This window comes from Dreissena polymorpha, chromosome 2 (genome assembly GCF_020536995.1).
Source record: "Dreissena polymorpha isolate Duluth1 chromosome 2, UMN_Dpol_1.0, whole genome shotgun sequence".
In the NCBI taxonomy this organism is placed as follows: Eukaryota; Metazoa; Mollusca; class Bivalvia; order Myida; family Dreissenidae; genus Dreissena; species Dreissena polymorpha.
Genome location: NC_068356.1, coordinates 99325381 through 99334401, shown reverse-complemented (window position 1 = coordinate 99334401; position 9021 = coordinate 99325381). Strand labels below are relative to the sequence as shown.

The window sequence follows — 9021 nt, the reverse complement described above, 5'->3', positions numbered from 1 at the left end:
CGGTCACTTGCCTTAAATAAAGGACCAACTAATTGTTTTTAATGAAAATTCAATACTGCTCCAGCAGCTGGAGTTTCACTTCTTTATATTGGTTTCTTATGCTTATAATATATGAAACAACGAGTGGCCTTAACGGAACACAAAATCAGAGAGACAAAACCAGCTTGCCCTCGTTTTAAATATTTCCAAGAATGCAAATGATAGAACACAGATATTAAAGATGTATCACATACATGGAAATGTTAAATATATATTAACGTTTAAGAAAAAAAAATGGATTGTATTATATAAACTTTGCATTTTCCAATACTACTATTTTTGGGAAAAAATCAACTGCTTATTTTGATATTTGAACAACTTTAAAATATTGCAAATATAATATAAATCTAAGCAAATACATGCAATGACATTTACAAAAACTAGGAATATTTGTGAACAAATCCTTATTTGACATTTTAAGCACCAGCTGTCAAGGATAAGCTGCCAACCACCCAGCAGCCATTGGACGGTTTAATAGCATACATACTTTCAAAGCCGTGCAATCATAGTAACCAATCGGATGATGATCTATGCACCTTAGTCTCGCTCTGGGAAAACAGGGCTTAATGCTTGTGCGTTAAGTGTCGTAACATATTAGCCTAAGCTAATCAGGGACGATACTTTCTTCCTTACCTAGATTTTCGCTTAGACGAGACTTAGTTAAACGCAAAATACCATAACATTGGCAAGTGTCGACCCTGATTAGCAATATCGAACTGCATAGCCAATCTTGGACGACACTTTACGCACACGCATTAAGCCCCGTTTTTCCAGGACGCGATTCAATATTTCTTAATATTAAGATTTCTTTTTGTAAATTTGTAATTTAGCCGTCGATCGGGTGGTCGGTCGGTAGGTCGGGCGGGCGTTCGGATGGTCTATCCGAAGACAAATCATTAATCACTGAATAAATAAAGCGTACATATATATTTCTTTCAGCAAAACTCATTTGTAAGTTTGCTCAAATAAGGTTGAGATATTCGTGTATAGACAGCGATATGTGCTAATTAATTATGCTAAAAACACTTCAATATGGATCTACTTATGTATTCGATTATGTACTTGTTTATCTATCAGGCGGCGACTTTTTACAGTTATCAATTTGACTCATTTCCACTATCTGTCGTTGTGCACAAAGAGAGTTGCGTGAAGGTATTGAGGTCGTCCCTCTGACACACCTGCCCCCCCCCCCCCCCCCCCGTATCTCTCCGTATCTGTCCGTATAGCGCAATCAGACGTGGACGAACAAGGACCGACCAGCGAATTTGAAGTCAGTGGTATAATTGATAAGGGCCCTGTTTTATTTATCATCATACGACAAGTGATAGTTACGATTGAATTTAGTAATTTTAAATTCTACATTAACGATAGGTTTGTTCCTGTGCATTATGATATTAAAGAAATGGTATCGTCATTTATGGTAACTTACCTTTTTCCAAACTGTTGGTTCATTTTTCACAAAATTCGGAAATAAGAATGCCTTATCATGTTAATATGTTTTTTTGCAAATGTATGTGTTTAGGCAGTGTACTATGTACAAGTCTTAAATACAATGTCTGTCTGTCATTTAAGACATTAATGCAATTAAGTATTTACAAATGTCAGAACGTAACATGTTTGCGCCTTTAAGGGTTCTTTCGATGTGAAGATCGTTCGATCGTGAACATTTCTGCTCAGGGAATATTTCTGAGATATTTCATTAAGAAACAAAGTCCTTAGTCCGTATTATTTAAAAGTTCAGTTACGATTTTATTATGTAGTGTCCAAAAAACTAGATGAAGATGAACATAGTTACGGCCAGTTTTAAATAAAGGACGCGTGGAAGACACTACGAATTGTTTAAATACAATTCTGACCTTAAGTTATTTTAGATGATTTAAAAACGTTTAGATTGAGAAAGAAAAAATCAGCATAGCGTTAATTCTTATGTTTAATAACATGCACCACAGAACACCAATTTATAAACCCTTACGAAAGAATTTCAAAGTACTGAAATTATTTATTTAAATGTCTATTTTAAGTTAAGCATCTCTAAATAAATTAGGTACATGTCGGTTGTTGCATATTATCAACAGCAGATCAGTAGCAATTCAAATTTTGAACATATATTTGATATCAAACATTTTCCTATAGTTCAACTTCAGTCGCGCTTTCGGAAATCCGATACCAGTGTTTACCAGAAAACGGACCTGTATGTTATAATTTAATCGCAAACAGTCAAAACAGTCGAACCAAGATATGGTAAAATATCACTAAAACTAACCGTAATCTGTATGTTTTATGCGATTAACTGTCACGGACTGCCATTTTAAGAACACGGGCTGAAAAAGCCTTCTTTACGCCCATATTGACAGAAAGCCGCGTTAGTTTAAACCTATTTATTTTAGCTCGATTGCATTGAAAGTACTTACTACTTATTTAAAATGCTCTCGAGTCCGTTTCCTGGGCCTAGAACCAGTTCTTGGTGTCTTTTGGGGGAAATCTAAAGAACGCTTCCACAGTGGTGATCGAACCCGTGACCTCCGGGTCGCTAGGCGGACACCATGTCCATAACACCACGGCGTTGATAAGCCTTTACTCAATTGAGGTTAATATGGACGGCATATGAGCTTCTTAATGCATATTTAGTAACAGTGTTATCAAACATCGGACAGCCCTTTTATATTTTACGTTTTCGGAAACGACGTCTTTTGCAAAATAGTAACACGCGCGAGGTGCAGCGCTGTTTTAGTGCCAATAATAATGACATACGTATTTTGATTTTACTTATTTGTAATGGTACAGTGATGATAATACTGTTTTTGTTTTGTTTTATGGAGTGTTGTAATTGTGAAAATTTATCGTTATTTTCTTAATAAATAGAACTTGATTTTATCAGGCACATATTTTAGTAAACAATTAAGATAAAGATTTCTGTTGTTGACGTATTAATGATTTGGTATTTATTCAATCATCAATATTAAGTAGCAATTCTACTGGTAGTTCTAGAAGCACACATGTCAAAATAGCAGTAACATGTAGTTTGGGAAGAGAAGTAATTATAGTTGTTAAAATTCCTTTAGTATTATTATATGCAAAGTCAAATCGTTTATAATCGCAGCTAAATGTCAAGTACCTTGGAACCCCGGAACTCCCCTCGCTCGCGTTGGTATTAGGTGGCATGGCGTTTCAACAATTCCTTTTCTTATATTCTGGAAACACTTCCGGAACTGAAGAAAACCGCTGCCCGCCGTCGGCTGTGGACAACCGGAAGTGCAGAGTCTGCGACTGCGCAATGCGACCAGAGGCGTCGTCATCGAGTCATGCATGCACACCGACGCCTAAGAATTGTCAAAGCAAGTGGTGGATGAACACAAGTGCCGACACGCATGAGACCAACAAAGGGAATGGTAATCAATATGTTTCAAGATGCAGAAGGGTTTTGCACATGTATTCCGTTTGGATGCGTTTCATATCGTTATTAAAAAGAAGGCGTTAAATATATTTTGTTTAGCCAGTGCTTTATTGAGCATTTTGTTCCATATCTTTATCAATCGTATTTCGCATCATTATTTCAACTAAACGTATTTTAGCTATTTTCAATAGGAAATGTATTATGTATGACGTTTGCATTAAAAACAAAACTTGAGTTAAGTTAGAAGATTAAGATCGATGTTATTTACTATCACGAACCAGGTGTACTTCCGATCAGCGGCGACACGTACCGAAAGTGCAACGATATGTGCATGTTGTCGTGCAACGATGGCTACACACTAACCGATGAGACTGGCTGTCAGACGTGCGCATGCGTGGATTCAGAGCCGTGTAAAATTATCACTGGATCTGTGGTAGTGTTGGTGATGATGATGGTGGGGTGATGTTTTTATTTGAGCGGGTAGTGTTTGTGGAAGCGATGAAGCTGACGAAGAATAGTAGAAGGATGAGAATAGTAATGATTTTTATAATGGTGCCGATTTATTATGATGTAGGCGGTGGTGCTACTGCTTCTGAGGCTGCTTCTAATGATGATGATAAGGTTGTTTATAACCATGTTGCTCATGATGTTGATGATGATTATGAAGATATCCATGATGATGAAGATGATGATGTGTCGGTTGATGATAGTAGCGACGCGGATGCTATTGTATTTGATGATTATGATCATGATGTTCTGGTTCTGATAATGATGATGATGATGGTTATTATTATTATGATGATGATGATGATGATGATGATGATGATGATGATGATGATGATGATGATGATGATGATGATGATGATATTGATGGTGATGCATTACATGTTTAAGCATTTTCACTTTAGAGCAAAAGTATGGACTCTCCACGAATACCATTCTAGGATCTTCGCAACATTCCGCGTCACAGCAAAATTTGGAACAAACCACAAAAGAACCAACCACTTCAGCATCCGGTATGAGCTCTTCAAGCGGAAACGGGCTCTCATTATCCGGGAGCGGTCACGGCGCAAGTGCTGGAATAGACTCTTGGGGATCTGGTTCAGGAACCGGAGGCAGTGGCGGGAGTGGTGATCCCTGAAATGCAGCGTCGGTTGGAGACAGTGACGGGATGGACGCATGAGGAGCTATTAACGTCGTAAGCGGGGCGTCTTTTAGTTGTTTCGGGCCAATGTGTCCGGGAAGCGAAAGTACTGTTATTTCGTTTTTTGATTTAACCTCATCAATAAAATATGAGGCTCGTTCTTGTAAAACGGAGTTTAATGCATAAATGATGTTAAAAGGAGTTCGCGCATGCTAATCAGGGACGACAGTTTCCGCTTTTAAGGAATTTACTGTTTAAAAGAAGTGTCTTCTAGACGAAATTACCAGTCTTGGCGGGAAGTGTCGTCCCTGTCTTGGCGGGAAGTGTCGTCCCTGTCTTGGCGGGAAGTGTCGTCCCTGTCTTGACGGGAAGTGTCGTCCCTGTCTTGGCGGGAAGTGTCGTCCCTGTCTTGGCGGGAATTGTCATCCCTGTCTTGACGGGAAGTGTCGTCCCTGATAAGCCTATGCGGACTGCACATACTTATTTGAGACGTTTATAAAGCATATGTATTAAACCCAATATTCCAAGAACGCGGCTAATATAGTGCTCATCTTTTGGTCGAGGGGTTCCGAGTTGTATCACCGCTTTCATAATTTCCTACCATAAAGAAATAGGTTTAGCATTCAATTAATTCAATAGTGTCTTAATGCGGCAAATTTTAAAACACACTCATACGGTGTTTAAATAAAAGACAAATAACAAATGTCCCCGTTGATGGTATTCTTATCAACGACCTCAATATGCGTAGATGACATTTTGTACTTCATGTTATGGTATAACACATACAAGACATTTTATACTCCATGTTATGGTATAACACATAGAAGACATTGTGTAACTCATGTTATGGTAAACCACAAAGAGAACGCCCTTGCTTCTATTTCAATATAAGTTTTGACCTCTTTATTTACATGCCACGCGTAATGGGAAACATGATAAATTGCACATGTCCTTCCGTCCGACCACCCGTGGTTAACCAATTGAATAACATTAATGTGTAAATGAATGTAAAGAAAGGACTTACTAAGGTATGTGTGCGACGACTTTTTGAAGAATAATCTCAATTAGTGTTTTGTAATATGTATATTAAAGCGGGACTGCACGAATGTTATATGTGTTAAATTGTAATAAATTGATACAAAATATGTTACAATAACACAAAATAGGCAAGACAAAAATTATACATTGAAGACCAATTTCATAAAATGCAGCAAAGACAGATTAGCGCCCCGAGCCGATTGTGACGAAGATATTTCGTACATATGTTCCTACAATATCCGAAGCATTCGTCTTTTTTATAAGAATCGGAGTTAGTGTCTGTGTGTCGTATGAATAGATATCGTTGCCGAAAATTAAAATGATCCGTAAAAATAAATTTAGATTCACATCGTACATGCATTATATGCATGATGTCGAATTCGACTATAATACAGACATTTCGATTTCAGAATAAAATATCTGGCTTATTTCGCATTTTTCGACACATGTTATTCTTAACTTTTATTTTAGTTTATATTGAAATATATGTCTTATACGTTTCTGTACACATTTTATATAAATTCACAAAGATTGACAAAATCTTGCAGTCCCGCTTTAAGAATCACAAAACACGCACATTTAATAAATACGTACATTATATATGCACTATTTTAAGAAAATATTACGCATCCGCAATACGACGTATATAACCTTGAGTTAATCTCTTAAACTTCTATATCACATATCGTTACTATAAATAGTAACAAAATGACGTCGCGAGCGGGCCGTTATTCGTATCTAGCGGGCCAATATAACTTACATCAGCCCTAGGGCCGATTTTTCATATCAGAAAAGAATGGGATCGCGCGGCTAATACTGAACAATATGGCGTCCACATTCATTCTTAGCCATAAAGAAGTAAAACATCATCTACTGGTTATTGTTCTACTCACCGAAGTTGTGTTATAACCGTGTTTATTTTCGTAAAATTTAATTTGCTTCCATGACGAAGTAAATTCTGGACATATTTCTTCATCGCCATCCATCTTTTCCATTTAAAAGGACTGGATGTAAGCAGGCAATTCTTTGAGGATAGCCATTCTTTGATCGACTGACAAAAGAAGGACGTATTCATCAAAGAAATTACCATTTGAATTCAACATCGATTTCCTTAAAACAGTTAAAGAACCATTAACTGACGCTTACCTTAAATTTAGGCATAATCCATCAACAAAATTGTTCAACAAAACATCGCGTTATTCGAGTCGACATTTTAACGAAATCGAAAATGCAGTCTCACCAGTTTCATTCCAGTTTTATATCTCAACACTGTTATTCACATTCATAATATAATATTAATCCATCGTAAACACACACACTAATCGTTCGATGCTTAACAAAATATTTAATTGTTATATAAAACAATCCAAGTCCGATTTGTTGTTGTCCTAAAATCAAGAGAGTCTAGGTAGTTTCGTCATTGAAATGACGTCACATTAGGTACGTCATAAATTGCGTAATCAATTGAATGAAAATAAAAGTACGGAAAGCTGTTTTTGTATAAATTTTCGTGAAGGACCAAAATAGTATTACTGTAGTGTATATGTGATATAAACGATAACACACGACAGAGCTGTGCCGGGCGTCTACAATCGGCCCTTGCCGAATAATGGCCCTCGGGCCAAAGGCCCTCGGACCGTTATGTCGGCAGCGGGCCGATTATAGACGCCCGGCCCAGCTCTGCCGTGTGTTATTGTCTAAATATTGCATGACCTTTGTTTGTTTAATTGAACATGTATTTTACTAGTAAAATGACTTAAACTGTGTCTATGCAGTGGCCTTATGTGGGGAAATTGATGAATTGAGGTCATTTTCGAGCGTGCGATGCCTACGACGTGAGTTCGGATCATAAATTTCGCTTGTATCGTTCGTCCGTCCCGCTTCTTGGGCGGAAAATAAATTGAAACGTGATATAGGGGTCCAAATCATACTTCATGCTATGAAAGAAGGAGCTGGATAGAGTTGCATGGAAGAATGACTCTTAATGGATAAATCCAATTTTTTTAAATGTCGCCAGGATAATGAAGATGTTTTTTTTTCCATATTTTACAACAAATTTTGTTTTAAGATGCCACATGGCGCGTATTTACACGAGCACTGCATTTCTTCATTACAGGCGGCATAAACTCGATGTTTCCGGTAGTCAGTGGAAGCAGTAATGGCGGCTGCACGGGCTTTTTCTGTATGGGCGCTGGAAATGGCGGCAATGGAGGAGCCAGAAGTGGCGGTGGGATGATAGGCGGACCCAGGGGAGTGAGAGGTAAATATTGGCGTCCGTTCCTGTTGTTATTGCTGGCCGGACACGAAATTCGCCATAGGTTGTCAAACTTTGACGTCATCGAGCCACGCATTGCAGCTGGGAGAGGCATCACTGGGGAACTAATATACACATGTCCGGTTTGCTCTTCGGATAGAAGGATGTCCTCTGGTTTTTCCGGATCTCCGCCCAACAGCACACCAAAATTACATATACAGTGACAATAACTTAATTGCTGTAAATTGCTGCTTTAATTCAGTATTCGACCAAACGTCCTAGTTTGTAGAAAGTAAATGCAGTCACGGACGCGTAAGGACCTTATACACTTTGAAATGCAAATTAACTCATAAATGAACATTGGGACATTGATCCACAAACATCAACTTGATCTCCTTCACAATGCGAGTGTTTGTCGTTTCAGTTGTTGTTAATTATTTTCATATTTTTTTTGTTTTACTGGCACATTTTCCGTTTTATTGTTATAAAAATTTTCACATACAAAATTGATTCAACACAGTTTAAAAATACGAATCAACGAAAAAAGTAATAAAAATTTGATTCAGAACAGTTCAAAAACACGAATCAATGAAAAAGTAAATGTAAAAAAATAAAAAAATAATAATTGTCAAAAGTGTAATGTGTAAAAAGTATGATTTCTGAAGTGTAATTTGTATAATGCATGATTTCTGAAACGTATAATCTGTGACTACTACTACTGCTTCTTCTTCTACTACTACTTCTACTACCACTACTACTACTACTACTACTACTACTACTACTACTACTACTACTACTACTACTACTACTACTACTACTACTACTACTACTACTACTACTACTAATACTACTACTACTTCACTACTACGACGACTACTACTACTACTACTACTTCTACTACTACTACTGCTACTACTACTACTACTTCTACTTCTTCTACTACTACTACCACTACTACTACTACTACTACTACTTCGACTACTACTACTACTACTACTACTACTACTACTACTGCTACTACTACTACCATCACTATTTTTCAATCTTACAACTGACGCATACTTTACAATTCAGAGATTCATTTTAAGGAATAGAAGGTTATAGTTCTTCGAAAATACCGTATGTATTGAAATACAACATGCCATTTATTCT

At 37.2% G+C, this 9021-nt stretch overlaps 1 long non-coding RNA gene across 1 annotated transcript; it reads left to right on the top strand.

The window, feature by feature from the left end:
• Positions 1–1265: 1265 nt before the first annotated feature.
• On the top strand, positions 1266–4305 carry LOC127870377 (uncharacterized). The gene is made up of 3 exons (XR_008044784.1): positions 1266–1309; positions 3140–3428; positions 3715–4305. It is a non-coding gene; the product is annotated as an uncharacterized LOC127870377 (long non-coding RNA).
• Positions 4306–9021: the final 4716 nt, after the last annotated feature.